Source organism: Hypanus sabinus, chromosome 26, assembly GCF_030144855.1.
Source record: "Hypanus sabinus isolate sHypSab1 chromosome 26, sHypSab1.hap1, whole genome shotgun sequence".
Taxonomy (NCBI): Eukaryota; Metazoa; Chordata; class Chondrichthyes; order Myliobatiformes; family Dasyatidae; genus Hypanus; species Hypanus sabinus.
In genome coordinates this window covers 45,834,915-45,850,957 of record NC_082731.1, presented here as the reverse complement: position 1 = coordinate 45,850,957, position 16,043 = coordinate 45,834,915, and positions in this window count along the sequence as shown.

Sequence of the window (16,043 nt, the reverse complement as noted above, 5' to 3'; positions counted from 1 at the left end):
CCAAGAATGGGCTCTCGCGTGGTTTTTGTTCGGGCGAGAAGGCGGCGAAGGCTGAAGACATTTCGGTCAGTGTGGAACCGAATGGAGATGCCCTCCGAGGTGATCTCTTTCGCTTCACACTGTAAAAGATGGCAAAAGAGTATTGGTGCCAAAACACAGCCTTGTTTCACGCCGCTACTGATGGGGAATGGGTCAGACAGGTCACATCGTGATTAACCGACCATGGCCTTCATAGAGCTCCTGCAGGATGGTGAGGAATTTCGGGGCCAGCCGAGCTTCAACAGAATTTTCCAGGGACCATGGCGGCTGACTAGCCTCGGTCAGGTCAGTGAACCATGTCCCATGTTCTCTTCACATGACTGGCGCAGGATGAAAATCAGGTCGGACGTGCCTCTCTTCGCACTGACTCCCTGTGAGCTTGCCTTCGGCAATGGTAGGGATGATTCTGTCCAAGAAAATTCTGGCGAGGATGGTCCCAGCGGTGGACAGCAGGGTAATCCCCACGGTGGTCAAAGCAATCTGGTATCTCTCCCCCTACCTTTGTTCTTGTATGGGGAGACAATTACAGCGACGTGTAGGTCATTTGGGACTGAAACTTTCTCCTAAGAGTGAGAATGGGTTTGTGAGTTTGCGCAGGAGAGTGTCTCCTCCCATTTTGTACACAATGCCTGCGGCTTTCTGACACTAAAGTTTGGAAATTTCTGCTTTGACCGCGTCCGGAGTCGGCGGGCCATCAAACTTAGGCCTGACCCCTACTGGGGGACAATTTCAATGGACCCTTCGTGTACTTGACGATTATCCACGAAAAGGCTCTCGTAGTGCTCTGTCCATAGCCTCGTGATGGCTTCCTTGTCTGCCAGTAGGCTTAGCATAGAGGGGTTTGAATCTGACGAGTCAGACCAGACGCTGTGGTTGACAAGATTCGAGTTCATTTATCACGACTACCTCTAGGTCAAGGTCTTGGGGGGGGGGGGGGAGGCGGGGGAACTTCTGATATTCCTTACATGGTGGGTGGAGGGGTTCGGTGTCTTTGCTGGTGCAAGTTGAGGGGAGGGGTAGGGTCGAAGATTCTTCTGCAATGGGAGGGTGGAGGGTGTGGGGTTCTGATATTTCTATCTTACATTCAATGGGGTTTCTTGTTTTGTGGATGTCCGTGAAGAGTAAGAATTTCAGTTTGCATATGTTCTCTGATGTTGAATCGCACCAGTTGAACGTACAGTGATGCATCATTTGCGTTGACATCCAACACAAGCAAGGGTGTGCTTGGAGAAGCCCTTAATTGCTGCCACACATTCTGGCGCCAACATAGCACAACGCTCAGCAGAACACAGATCACAACAAGCAACAAAACAACAACAGCAAAACTAACCCTGTTCCTCCCTCCCACTTGTAACCCTTCAACCCTAAGACAGATCTCCAGCCTCCGGTGGCCTCTGACTTACAGACATTGGGCTTTGACTTCTGCAACGGATTCCAGAGAGTCAGTGACACGACTCGACCTAAAATGTCAACACTTCACAGATACTTCCACTGAGCATTTTCCTCTTTTGAATTCAGATTTCAGCTTTGTTTTGTTTTAGGGTCCAGAGGGCTGGACTGCTGACCCAGAGACATCAGTTCCAATCCCAACAAAAAGCAGTTGTCGAATTAAGATTCAGCCAACTAAATCAATCAGGAATTAAAAATGGTGGAGTTCGTAGTTCGGTTTCAACGCCCTCTGTAAGGAGTCTGTACATCCTCCCCGTGGAATGCGTGGGTTTCTCCGGGCAACCCAGTTTCCTTCCAAAGACTGGGGAGTGGATTAGTCCATCATTGTCCCATGATTAGGCAAGGGCGAGGGTTAAATGATGGGGTTGCTGGGCGGTGCAGCTTATTGGCTGGAAGGGCCTGTCCAGTGCTGCACCTCTAAATTAAAAAAAAGGGGGAGAAATCTGATGTCGGCAAGAGGCAACACACACAAAATGCCAGAGGAACTCAGCAGGCCAGGCAGCATCCATGGAGAAAAGTCCAGTTGACGTTTCAGGCCGAGACCCTTTGGCAGGACTGGAGAAACAAAAAGCTGAGGAATAGGTTTGAAAGGTGGGGGGAAGGGAGAGACACAAGGTGAGAGGTGAAACTGGGAAGGGGAGGAGTGAAGTAATGAGCTGGGACGTTGATTGGTGAAAGGACAGAAGGAAAAGAGGAGAGGAGCACCAGATGGGTGGACAAGGTGAGAGAGGGACAAGGCGATAGGAAATGCTGAAGGCATGGGGAGGCATTACCGGAAGTTTGAGAAATCGATGTTAATGCCATCGGGTTGGAGGCTACCCAGACAGAATATAGAATGTTGTTCCTCCAACCTAAGTGTGGCCTCATCACGACAGTGGAGGAGGCCATGGATAGACTTATCGGAATGGGAATGGGAAGTGGAATTAAAATGGGTGGCCAATGGGAGATCCCACTTCTTCTGGCGGATGGTGCGTAGGCGCTTGGCGAAGCGGTCTCCCAATCTATGTCGGGTTTCATCGATATACGGGAGGTCACACTGGGAGCATTGAACACAGTATATAACCCCAATAGACTCACAGCTGAAGTGTCGCCTCACCTGAAAGGACGGTTTGGAGCCCTGAATGGTATTGAGGGTGGAGGTGTAGGGGCAGGTTTGTGGTACTTGCTCTGCCTGCAAGGATGTCCACTCCTATTAAATTCTTCCTTCTCCAGCCTTGTATCTCTTTCACCAATCGACTTCACCAACCGCTTTAATTCACTTCTTCCCCTCTCCCGGTTTCATTTAACACCCACTACCTTGAACTTCTTTCTCCCCTCCCCCTCCTTCTTACTCTGACTGTTTTCTCTTTTCCATAGATCCATGCATGTTATGTAGTATCTCTGGACCATGCAAAGCATCCAACGTGCTTCAGGCAAACCATAGAAAGAGATGTTAGAGCAGGTGAACATGGTAAGCACTGATCTCCCTCCTGGCACGTACCCTTGCAAGTGGAACAAGTGCTACACCTGCCCCTACACCTCACCCTCACTACCATTCAGGGCCCCAAACAGTCCTTCCAGGTGAGGCGACACTTCACCTGTGAGCCTGTTGGGGTCATATACTGTGTCCGGTGCTCCCGGTGTGGCCTCCTGTATATCGGTGAGACCCGACATAGATTGGGAGACCGTTTCGCCAAACCACGTACGCTCCATTCGCCCGAAGAAGCGGAATCTCCCAGTGGCCTCCCATTTTAATTCCACTTCAGATATGTCCATCCATGGCCTCCTCCACTGTCATGATGAGGCCACACTTAGCTTGGAGGAACAACACATTATATTCCGTCTGGGTAGACTCCAACCTGATGATATGAAAATCAATTTCTCTAACTTATGGTAATGCACCCCACTCCCTTCACCATTTCCCATCCCCTTTTCTCTTTCTCATCTTATCTCTTTGCCTGCCCATCACCTCCCTCTCGTGTTCCTCCCCCCTTTTTCTTCCACGGCCTTCTGTCTTTTTCACCAACCAACTTTACTTCACCCCCCCCCTTCCAGGTTTCACCTATCTCCGCTCCCCCCACCTTTTAAGTCTATTCCTCAGCATTTTGCTCAGACCTGCCAAAGGGTTTTGGCCCAAAACATCTTCTGTACTTTTCTCCATAGATGCTGCCTGTCCTGCTGAGTTCCTCCAGCATTTTGTATGTGTTACTCGGATTTCCAGCATCTGCAGTTTCCCTCTTGTTTGTGAGGTAGTTTTGGTAAACATCTTGGTTGGCACAGACGATGAGGGCCGTGCCTGTGCAGTATAACTCAATGATATTGATCCATAATTTACTACATAAAACCCATCTGGTCCATGTGCTTTAAGGAAAGGAATCCTCTGTCTTTATTCAGTCTGACCCAGGTCAATGTGGTTAACTCTCCAGAGCCCCAGAGACCCGTTCAGCTCCACAGGTAATGTGAGAGGCTGACAAGCTCAAGCCATGATAATGACAAATGCACCCAATAACACTTGAACAAAGCTCATTTGCTCCTGGCTATATAGAGGTACCCTGAGCCAGGGGAAAGGTCTCCACGATGAGGAAATATGGGGAGGCATTTCTTTAGCCAGAAGGGGGTGAATCTGCAGAATTCGTTGATACAGACGGCTGTGAAGGCCAAAACACTGGGTATAGTTAAAACGAAGCTTGAAAGGTTCCTGATGAGTCAGGGGAGAAGTTACGGGCAGAAGGCAGGAGAATGGGGTTGAGGGTTAGTATAACGGCCATGATGGAATAGTGAATTAGACCTGATGGGCTGAATGGCCTAATTCTGTTCCTGTGTTGTTTTGCTTCCTTTGTCTCCTATTTTATTGTTTGATCTTCAACAGGTTTCATCTACTGTATTTTTCTTTCAGTGAATGTGCTTCACAGCTCAAACCGCACAGCACCATCAGAATCGGAATCAGAATTATTATCACCGGCGTTTGTTGTGAAATCTGTTAACTTAGCAGCAGCAGCTCAATGCAATGTAGAAAGACAATAAAGTAAACCAATTACAGTTAGTATATATGTATACTGAATAGTTTAAAATAGCACATAAACAGAAGTAATATATATATTTAAAAACTGAGGTAGTGTACATGAGTTCAGTGTCCATTTAGGAATTGGATGGTAGAGGGGAAGAAGCTGTTCCTGAATCACTGAGTGTGTGCCTTCAGGCTCCTGTACCTCCTACCTGATCGTAGGAATGAGATGGCATGGCCTAGGTGGTGGGTGACATTAATAATGGACATAAGCTTCCTGAGGCACTGCTCCTTGAAGATGTCTTGGATACTACAGAGGCTAGTACCCAAGATGGAGCTGATTAATTTTACAACTTTCTGTAGCTTCTTTTGGTCCTGTGCAGTAACCCCCTGCACCCCATACCAGATAGTGATGCAGCCTGTCAGAATGCTCTCCACAGCATATCTATAGAAGTTTTTGAGTGTTTTAGTTGGCAAACTCCTCAAACCCTGAATGTTATATAGCCACTGCCTTACCTTCTTTGTATCTGCTTTGATATGTTGGGACCAGGTTAGATTCTCAGATATCTCAACACACAGGAACTTGAAATTGCTCACTCTCTCCACTTCTGATCTCCCAGTGAGGATTGGTGTGTGTTCCCTCATCTTATCCTTCCTGAAGTCCACAGTCAGCTCTTTTGTCTTATTGATGCTGAGTGTAAGGTTGTTGCTGGGACACCACTCAACTATCTGGTAAATCTTGCTCCTGTAAGCCCTTTCATCTCCATTTGAAATTTTACCAACAATGGTTGTGTCATCAGCAAATTTATAGATGGCATTTGAGCTATGCCTAGCCCCACTGTCATAGATGTAGACAGTAGAGCAGTGGGCACTATGTCCAATTCATCATCAAACAGCACATTAATTCAGCTTTCCAGCACCTAGTCTTGAGCCAAAAGAGAAACTTGCTGGTGGCCAAATATTTTAATTCCAATTCCCATTCCCATTTCAACACATTGGTCCAAGGCCTCCTCTTCTGCCAAGATGAGGCAACACTCAGGGTGGAGGAGCAACACCTGATATTCTGTCTGGACAGCTTCCAACTAGATGGCATCAATTTCTCCTTCTGGTAAAGAAATTTTTCCAACCGCTCCCCTCTTCTTCCATTCCACATTCTGACTTTTTACCTCTTCTCATCTGCCTATCAGCTCCCCCTGGGTCCCCTCCTCCTATGGTCCACTCTCCTCTACTATCAGATTCCTTTCTCTCCAGCCTTTAACTTTCCCACCCACCTGGCCAAAGTGTAAAGTGACAGTGAATGGGGAGATAAAGGAGTGTGTCGGTGTAGGTATGAGGTGTGGAGTGTCAGTGAAAGGGGGATGAAGGGGGTGTGAGGGACTGTGGAGAGGAGAGCGCCAGTGCAGGTATGAGGTGTGGAGTGTCAGTGGACAGTGACAGTGAATGGGGATGAAGGGGTTTGTGAGAGACTGTGGAGAGGAGTGTGTCAGTGTAGGTATGAGGTGTGGAGTGTTAGTGAATGGGGGGTGGAGGGGGTGGTGAGGGACTGTGGAGAGGAGAGTGTCAGTGTAGGTATGAGGTGTGGAGTGTCAGTGGACAGTGACAGTGAATGGGGATGAAGGGGTTTGTGAGAGACTGTGGAGAGGAGTGTGTCAGTGTAGGTATGAGGTGTGGAGTGTTAGTGAATGGGGGGTGGAGGGGGTGGTGAGGGACTGTGGAGAGGAGAGCGCCAGTGCAGGTATGAGGTGTGGAGTGTCAGTGTGAAGTGACAGTGAATGGGGATGAAGGGGTTGGTGAGGGACTGTGTAGGTACGAGGTGTGGAGTGCCTGTGAATGAGGGATGGAGGGGGTGGTGAGGGACTATGGAGAGGAGTGTGTCAGTGTAGGTATGAGGTGTGGAGTGCCTGTGAATGGGGGATGGAGTGGGTGGTGATGGACTGTGGAGAGGAGTGTGTCAGTGTAGGTATGAGGTGTGGAGTGTCAGTGTGAAGTGACAGTGAAAGGGGGATGAAGGGGGTGTGAGGGACTGTGGAGAGGAGAGCGCCAGTGCAGGTATGAGGTGTGGAGTGTCAGTGGACAGTGACAGTGAATGGGGATGAAGGGGTTTGTGAGAGACTGGAGAGGAGTGTGTCAGTGTAGGTATGAGGTGTGGAGTGTTAGTGAATGGGGGGTGGAGGGGGTGGTGAGGGACTGTGGAGAGGAGAGTGTCAGTGTAGGTATGAGGTGTGGAGTGTCAGTGTGAAGTGACAGTGAAAGGGGGATGAAGGGGGTGTGAGGGACTGTGGAGAGGCGTGTGTCAGAGTAGTGTGGAGTGTCAGTGTGAACTGACTGTAAGGGGGGTGGATGAAGTGTGCAGAGGGTCTGTGGAGTGGAGTGGAGTGGCTGACATGAATGTATTGGTAGTGAGGGGGTGGTGGGGTAGGTAAATGGGTGGAGATGTTGATCAGGCTGGCGACTTGGGGGAAGTACTAAACACCATCTAGTGAACAAGAATTCCTCTTCAAGTCCTCTCTCTACCTTAAGCCTTGGCTGACAGGTTATAAATGCCTCCGCTCGAGTACGACATTTCCTATAATCGACCTTATCTACATCTCTTGGGCACCATGTATCACAGAAATTAGTGCAACACTATTACAGCTTGGGTATTTGGAGTTCTGAGGCCGTCTGTGAGGAGATTGTATGCTCTCCCCATGACCGCGTGGGTTTCCTCCAGGTGCACTGGTTTCTTCCCACAGTCCACAGATGTGCTGGTTAGTAGGTTAATTAGTCCTTGTAAATTGTCCCCTGATTAGGCCTGTATTAAATCAGTGGGTTGCTGTGCCACATGGCCCGTTGGGCAAGAAGGGCCTGTTCCACACTGTATTTTCAAATAAAATATAAAAATGAATTCTAAGCACATAAAGTTTGGTAGATTAATGTGCCACTGTGGATTGTCTCTGGCGTAAAGGTGAGAGGTTGAATATGGGGGGAGTTGATAGGATTGTGGGGAGGATCAAATGGGTTAAATTAGTATTGGTTCAAAAAGGGGTTCTCAATTGTTGGTAGGGCCAAAGGGTCTTTATCTGTGCTGATCTCTCAAGGATCAAAGGTCAGCTTTAGATATTTCCATGTACAGCATTAGTAAATTGCTATGAAGTTCAAAGTAAATATATTACTTAGGAACGTATACGTCACCATCACCATATACAACTCTTAGTTTTATTTTCTGGTGGGCCTTCACAGTAAGTAGAAGGAACACAACAGAATCAATGAGAGACTGCACCCAGCAGGATAGCCAGAAGCGTGCACTAGAAAACAAACAGTGCAAATACAAAAAGGAACAGTGATAATAATAAATAAACAAACAATAAATATCGGAAACATGAGATGAAGAGTCCTTGAAAGTGAGTCTACAGCTCTGTGCTAGGAAGAATGAAGTTATCCCCTCTGAATTAAGGAGCCTGATAGTTGTGGGGTAATAACACTACCTGAATCTATCTGGTGGAGTGGGACCCGAAGCTGACATTTTAAATTTCTTAAAACAAACTCATCTCTTAATAGTGAGATCACAGCTTTGCCTCCAGGGTAGCGTCCGAATGCTGAGAGAAGCCACCTACTTGTTGAATACAGAGCTTCTGTTCACAGAATAACACATCACAGATAAACCCATTTTATTTTAATCAACGGATCAAACAGGTGGCTTCCACCTCAAAACAGGCCACAATGTTGGGTAACAAAGACCAGAGAGATTAACTAAAGAATCTGTAATAGGGCATTATGCGAATTTACCCCCTTTAAGAAACTTTTTCTTAATGCTGTCAACCGTACAAACCAATCAATACAATCAAAGAAATTCTTTGAAGCAAGAATTGATTTTGTGTTTAGACAAACCTCAAAAGTTCAATTTAAAACTTTGCAGAGGGGTAAAGGAGTTTTTGAAAAAGACAATTATTATGTCCTGCCTAATGAACATGCTGTACTCTTACATTTTTATTTGAACTCCTAGTTAAACTAAATCTACAGAGTAAATCTATAAAAGTGAATTTATCTCCCTATGTCAACATGCTCCAGTAATTGCCTTTGTGCGGCAGACCGCTGCACCTGCTGACCAGCTGTCAAACACAAGGGAGAACTCACTCGCCCCTTCCACTGATGGACAATGGGGAAATTATTGGAAATTGGAAGTTAATCACTGACACCGGAAAGAGTAGAAAGATGGAAGAAGGAATCAGCTAGAAATTATTTTGTTAATGAATCCAGAAGTTTTGTTTAATTCTGCTGAAAGGTCATATTTACTTATTCACTTATGATGTGTGTGTGCATGCGTGTGAGTGTGTGTGTGTGCACGAGTGCATATGTGTGTGAGGGGTTTAAAAACAGGAGAACAATATAGATGAAGCTGAATTGTATTGATTTGGGTATTCACCCACCAGGGGTGAAACTGCTTCTATTTCTGAACGAAGAAAGCATTTAGCATATCAAAAGTAAATGCAAAATCCAAATAAGAAGTGCCAAGTCACATTCTGCAAATTCATTTTGATTCAGAAAGGGGTACTGCAATACTAGTCACACAAAGATCCAAGATTGTTTAATGTCATTTCCAGTACACACGTGTAAAGGAGAATGAAATAATTGTTACTCTGGTCCAATGCAGCACAAGAAAAACACAGAGATAAAGTACACAATAATAAAAAAACAATAAATACAAATTCATAACATACCATATATACATTGATTATATGTACATAAAGTGACACTAGGCACAGGAGTGCCTTTTCATACTCTGACAGGAAATGATAAAGTAGTGGTGGGGGAGTGAGTTATCGGGTGGAGGTGTTGGTCAGCCATACTGCTTGGGGAAAGTAACTATTTTTGAGTCTGATGATGGATGCTATGTAGCCTCCTTCCTGATGGGAGTGGGACAAACAGTCCATGAGCAGGGTGGATGGGATCCTCCGTAATATTGGTGTCCTTTTTCAGGCACCTTCCTGTATCCATATCCTGGTGCCAGTGAAGCATTGGTAGTTTTGACTACCTGTTGCTGGGCCTTCCTCTCCACTGCGGTGCAGTGATCTGAGGCTGCAGACTCTGAGAGATGAGTGGCTAACCGAGGGCTCCTTCTCCCAGTTACTATCTGGCAATCGCCCCAATGCTAGGGGAGCCTGGCAAAGCTTTTAACTGGAATAACTGAGACCGCCTCCAATGCTGAGTTTGGTACCCAGGGCTAAAATAGTGGCTGCAATTTGGGCCACAGCATCTTTGCCAACCAGCCTTTGGAAAACAGAAAACCTCTTAAAATATGTGCAAATTGTTAATTCTTTCCTTTACCTTGTCAGTTGAGAGAATTAACTTTTGCCTATTTCCTATCACCAGCAGCTGTTATGAACAGCTCCGAAACAGAAGCTCAGTACGTGTTGGTAGAACATCACAGCACAGCACAAGCCCTTCAGCCCATGATGTCGTGCCCACCTTTTAACCTACTCTTAGTATCAATCTAACCCTTCCCTCCCACACAACTCTTTTTCTATCAACCATGTGCCTATCTAAGAGTTTCTTAAATGCCCCTTAAGTATCTGCCCCTACCACCACTCTTGGCAGGACATGGTGGTAGAGGCATGCACCACTCACTGTGTAAAACAAAACACCTCTGACACCTCCCACGTTCATACTTTACTCCAAGGTCTCGGCCCGAAATGTTGACCGATTATTCATTTCCATAGATGCTGCCTGACCTGCTGAGTTCCTCCAGCATTTTGGGGAGTTGCTTTAAAAGTTATAACCATATAACATATAACCATATAACAATCACAGCACAGAAACAGGCCATCTCGGCCCTCCTAGTCCGTGCCAAACTCTTAATCTCACCTAGTCCCACCTACCCGCACTCAGCCCATAACCCTCCACTCCTTTCCTGTCCATATACCTATCCAATTTTACCTTAAATGACACAACTGAAATGGCCTCTACTACTTCTACAGGAAGCTCATTCCACACAACTATCACTCTCGGAGTAAAGAAATACCCCCTTGTGTTTCCCTTAAACTTCTGCCCCCTAACTCTCAAATCATGTCATCTCGTTTGAATCTCCCCTACTCTCAATGGAAACAGCCTATTCACGTCAACTCTATCTATCCCTCTCAAAATTTTAAATACCTCGATCAAATCCCCCCTCAACCTTCTATGCTCCAATGAATAGAGACCTAACTTGTTCAACCTTTCTCTGTAACTTAAGTGCTGAAACCCAGATAACATCCTAGTAAATCGTCTCTGCACTCTCTCTAATTTATTGATATCTTTCCTATAATTCGGTGACCAGAACTGTACACAATATTCCAAATCTGGCCTTACCAATGCCTTGTACAATTTTAACATTACATCCCAACTTCTGTACTCAATGCTTTGATTTATAAAGGCCAGCGTTCCAAAAGCCTTCTTCACCACCCTATCTAAATGAGACTCCACCTTCAGGGAACTATGCACTGTTATTCCTAGATCTCTCTGTTCCTCTGCATTCCTCAATGCCCTACCATTTACCCTGTATGTTCTATTTGGATTATTCCTGCCAAAATGTAGAACCTCACACTTCTCAGCATTAAACTCCATCTGCCAACGTTCAGCCCATTCTTCTAACCGGCATAAATCTCCCTGCAAGCTTTGAAAACCCACCTCATTATCCACAACACCTCCTACCTTAGTATCATCAGCATACTTACTAATCCAATTTACCACCCCATCATCCAGATCATTAATGTATATTACAAACAACACTGGGCCCAAAACAGATCCCTGAGGCACCCCACTAGTCACCGGCCTCCATCCCGATAAACAATTATCCACCACTACTCTCTGGCATCTCCCATCTAGCCACTGTTGAATCCATTTTATTACTCCAGCATTAATACCTAATGTTGTTATGCCCCCTGGCATTAGCCCATTTCCACCCTGGGAAAATGTTCATTCAATCTATGCGTTTTATCATCTTGTACACCTCAATGAAGTCACCTATCATCCTCCTTCACTCCAAAGAGAAAAGCCCTGGCTCACTCAACCTGTTTGGTAAACCAGCATCCTCGTGAATCTCCTCTGCACTCCCCTAAAGCTTCCTCATCCTTCCTATGATAAGTTGACCAGAACTGAACACAATATTCCAAGTGTGGTCTAACCAGGGTTTTATAGTTATCTCGCAGCTCCTGACCTCAATCCCGCCACCCTGACTAATAAAGGCCACGTGCCTTCTTAACCACCCTGTCAACGCGCAGCAACTTTGAGGGGTTTATGGACATGGGCCCCAAGATCCCTCTGTTCCTCCACTCTGCTATGAATTCTGCCATTAACCCTGTATTCTGCCTATGAATTCAACCTTCCAAAGTGAATCAGTTCACACTTCCCCGGGTTCATATTCCGCCTGTCCCCTCACATCTTTCCTCATTTGACCCCACTGGCAATCTGGTAAATGTCATTGTGATATTGTCCAACTGAATCTCGGGTATTAATCCCAGAGTCTGTGCACCATGGTGGGCTGCTTGCTCACACCTCCTTAATACGGCTCTCTTGTACCATAAGGGCCAATGGTCCCAGTCCAACAACTGGATCAGATGAACAGATCTCAGCTGCGGCATTTCAAAGCACTTCAGTGTTTCAAGAGAGGATCAAAGCAACTGCAGCAGACTTCCACTGCTTCACAATCTCCCATGCCTGCACCGTTTTATGAGGGATGTGTCAGGTCTGACACTGTGACAAGGTGTTTAACTTCAGTGGCAGTAGTGGCAAGGGTGTTACTGCTGGATCTAACTCTAGATGAAAGAGCAGAAATACTAATTAGGGCTTGTAATCACTGCACAGGAATCCTCAAAAGCACAATGAGTCCCTTAAAGCAAGCTAAAACTGCAGAGGTTGGAATGTGCCTCCTTAATAATGGATTCCAACATCTTTCCAACTACTGAAGTCAGGCTAACTTGCCTGTAATTTCCTTTCTCCTGCCTCCCTCCCTTCCTAAAGAGCGGGCTGAGATTTGCAATTTTCCAGTCCTCCGGAACTATGCCATCACTGAGAGTTCCTCACCTCACCTCACAGAATCCATCACAAGAAAAGCCCTGTACACTACTGAGGACACCTACAAGAAAGCAGAATGCAACATCAAGGTTCCCCCCTACCCCTCCCCGATGTTCTCTTCTCATTGTTGCCATTGGGAAGGAGATACAGGAGCCTTAGGTTCCATGCTACCAGGTTCAGGAACAATTGTTAGCCCTTAACGATAAGGCTCTTGAACCTGCGTGGATAACTTCACTCACTCCATCACCGAACTGATTCAACAACCTACGGACTCACTTTCAAGAACTCTACAACTCATGCTCTCAATATTATTTTACCTGATTATTCATTATTATCATTTTTTTTGTATTTATTTGTTGTCTTCTGCACTCTGGTTGAACAGCCTTGGGCAATTGGGCAGTCTTTCAATGATTCTGTTATAGTTATTATTCGATAGATTTGTTGAGTATGCCCACAAAAAATGAATGCCAGGGTTGTAATATGGTGACATGTACTTTGATAAAAAATTTACTTTAAACTTTTAACTTTGTCTTCTTATACACATTGGTTGTTTGTCAGTCTTTGTGTGCAGTTTTTCATTAATTCTGTTGAGTTTCTTTGTATCTACTGTGAATGCCCACAAGAAAATGAATCTCAGGGGAGTACATGGTGACATATCCGTAACTTTGATAGTAAGTTTTCTTTGAATTTTGAAAATTAACTTGTCAGGTCCACAAGTGCGGGAAAGCCACATGCAGTGGCGCTGAGCACAAGGTTTATTACAATTAGACCATAAGACAAAGGAGCAAAATTAGGCCATTCGGCCCATTAAGTCTGCTTCACCATTCAATCATGGCTGATCCTTTCTTTCCTCCTCCTCAACCCCAGCTCCCAGCCTTCTCCCCGTAACCTTTGATGTCATGTCCAGTGAAGAACCTATCAATCTCTGTTAATTATGTAGTTTCCTGCCATTGCTGTGATGTGTGAAATGAGGAGTTAATAGGTTTGGTTGAGTGAAAACATTAACCTTATTGGGGAAATCAGCAAAGTGGGACTCTGGTTTAAGATGGCGCTGCTAAGGCAGGTGACAACTTACTGGCAGTTCCTGAAGCAAGAAATACAACTAGCTACTTGATTAATAAACACTTTCTCTGTAACAAAAATTATGGTAAATGATCACTGCAAACGATGAAGAGGCGAGAGAAGATGAGGCTGAGTTGAGGGTTGAATCTTGCAGTGTGAAGCAAAGTCGGCTTGAGGTCGAGGCATGTTTGAGGAGGCTTCAAGGCAAGGCTGAGGCAGATCCGATGCAAAGCCAGGGTGAGTAGAGCAAAGTCAGAGCAGAGGAGGGGCAGATTCGGGGTTTGGCCTAAACTGAGAGCGAGGTTTGATTGATCTAAGTGACAGACCAAGCGGGAAAGGTCTGGTACGGGCTGAAACATGGTGGTGAAGTCCAGGCCAGGCATATCGATGCAACAGAGCCCAATGTTTAGATGATTTAAATGCCAGGCCAGATGAATTGAAAAGGCAGGGTGTCGAGGTGAGGGTTGGGCCAGTTCTGCTCATGGTTCCAGATGATTACTCCTCTCTTCGCTGCACAGAGGCTGAGGCTGTAAGCCTTATCCAGGCTCCGTGTCTGCGGGCTCCACATTTACTCTGATATGTGCTGAACTGAGGCTGTGGCCTGCTCCACTTGCTCCAGGCCCTGTGTTTGAGGACTCAATTTTAATCTAAATTCTAGTTGCTTACTTTTATTGTTTGCACAACTTGTTTTTTCTTTCTCTCTCTCTGCTGGCCTGAGTCTGTTGGCCTTTTTTTTATGGGTTTCTTTGTTTTGTGGCTGTCTGTAAGGAGACAAATCCCAAGGTTGCATATTTATGTATATTTTGATAACCAGCAAGCAAACCCAATTCTAGTGGCATTTCTTCCACAGGAATGGAAATGGAGATCTCACCCAAAATGTTGCTGAGGCTGAGAAGCACCCGAACGCTTCTAAACTGAGATTGATGAGGTTTTGTTTGGTAAGAGTGTCAAACTTGCAGAACCAAACAGTGCACATGGAGCGCAGGATCCAGGTCAGGTTTGAGGTCTCTGGCGTTCTGTAGGTCGTGAAATTTGTTGTTTAGTGGCAGTGGTACTTTGCAATACATAATAATTTAAAAACTATAAATTACAAGTAGTATCTATAGAAAAAATAAATTACATAAGTAGTGCAGAAAGAGAGGGAAATAAAACGCAAAAAAGAGAGGCAGTGAACACTGGTTCAATGTCCATACAGAAATCGGATGGCAGAGAGGAAGACGCTGTTCCTGAATCATTGAGTGTGTGCCTTCAAGCACCTATACCTCCCCCGCAATGGTAGCAATGAGAAGTAGGTATGTCCTGAGTTACAGGGGTCTTTAATAATAAATGCTGCCTTTTTGAAGGATCATCTTTTGAAGGTGTCCTGGATGCAGGGAGGGCTATGCTGGCGCTGGCTGAGTTTACAGCCTTTTCCGATCCTGTGTAGTGGCCTCTCCATATAAGAAGGTGGATCCATGGTACATTTGTAGAAATTTGCCAGTCTTCTATCTTGCAGTGAGAGGAAGATGGAGGGCTATGTGGGAGAGTTGGGAGGGTGGAGATGTCTCCACAAAAGGAGCTGTAAGACACTCCTTCCCTCCAGGTCTGCAGGTCACTCTTGAGCAAGGTGAAGCGCCTATTTATCCCCCTGACCAGGGTCGCATGAAGCCATTGGAGTAGCTGGTGCACATCACATGTTTCAATAGGTTCAATAGGTACATTTGATGTCAGAGAAATATATACAAAATACATCCTGAAATTCTTCTTCTTCACAAACAACCACAAAAACATGTCCTGGTTATCCAACCACTGATGCCAGGTAGGCAGCCTCTGAAGAGGATTGATAATGGCTGGGGTCACCCGTCTTGTAAAGACACTGCCCAGAAGAAGTCAATGGCAAACCACTTCTGTAGGAAAATTTGCCAAGAACAATCATGGTCATGTGACCATGATCGCCTACGTCATATGACACAGCACAAAATGATGATGTCATACAACCCGGCACATAATGATGATGTGGGAGGAAGGGTTTGATTGATCTTAGAGTAGGTTAGAAGGTCTGTATATCATGTGCCAGGGGACCTGTACTCCACTGTTCCAAATTCTGAAGTTCTGACACAGTGTCTTGAAACATCTCCTGTTCCCACCACAGATGCTGTTCAACCCGCTGATGTTTCTACATGAATGCTGGTTACTAGCAGCACATTCTGCATCTGGAAGTCCATCTCAGAGAGGAGGTGTGGCAATCTTGCAATCTGTGTTGGGGTGAACTGCAATTCAGTGCCTATTGGACAAATCTTCATATGGGAAACTCACTGTGACAGCCTTGTGCATGAACACACAGAGGAGTGGGACAGATGGACTTTACTTGAAGCCAGCACCCAATTTAATGGCCCAAGTGCCATTTAGTGCAGGAACAATTTTACATTTCAGTTATCCTGAATACCCTCCCCAATCCAGTGGCTGTTCTTCAGGAACATGAACGCCTTTAATTTTACAATTT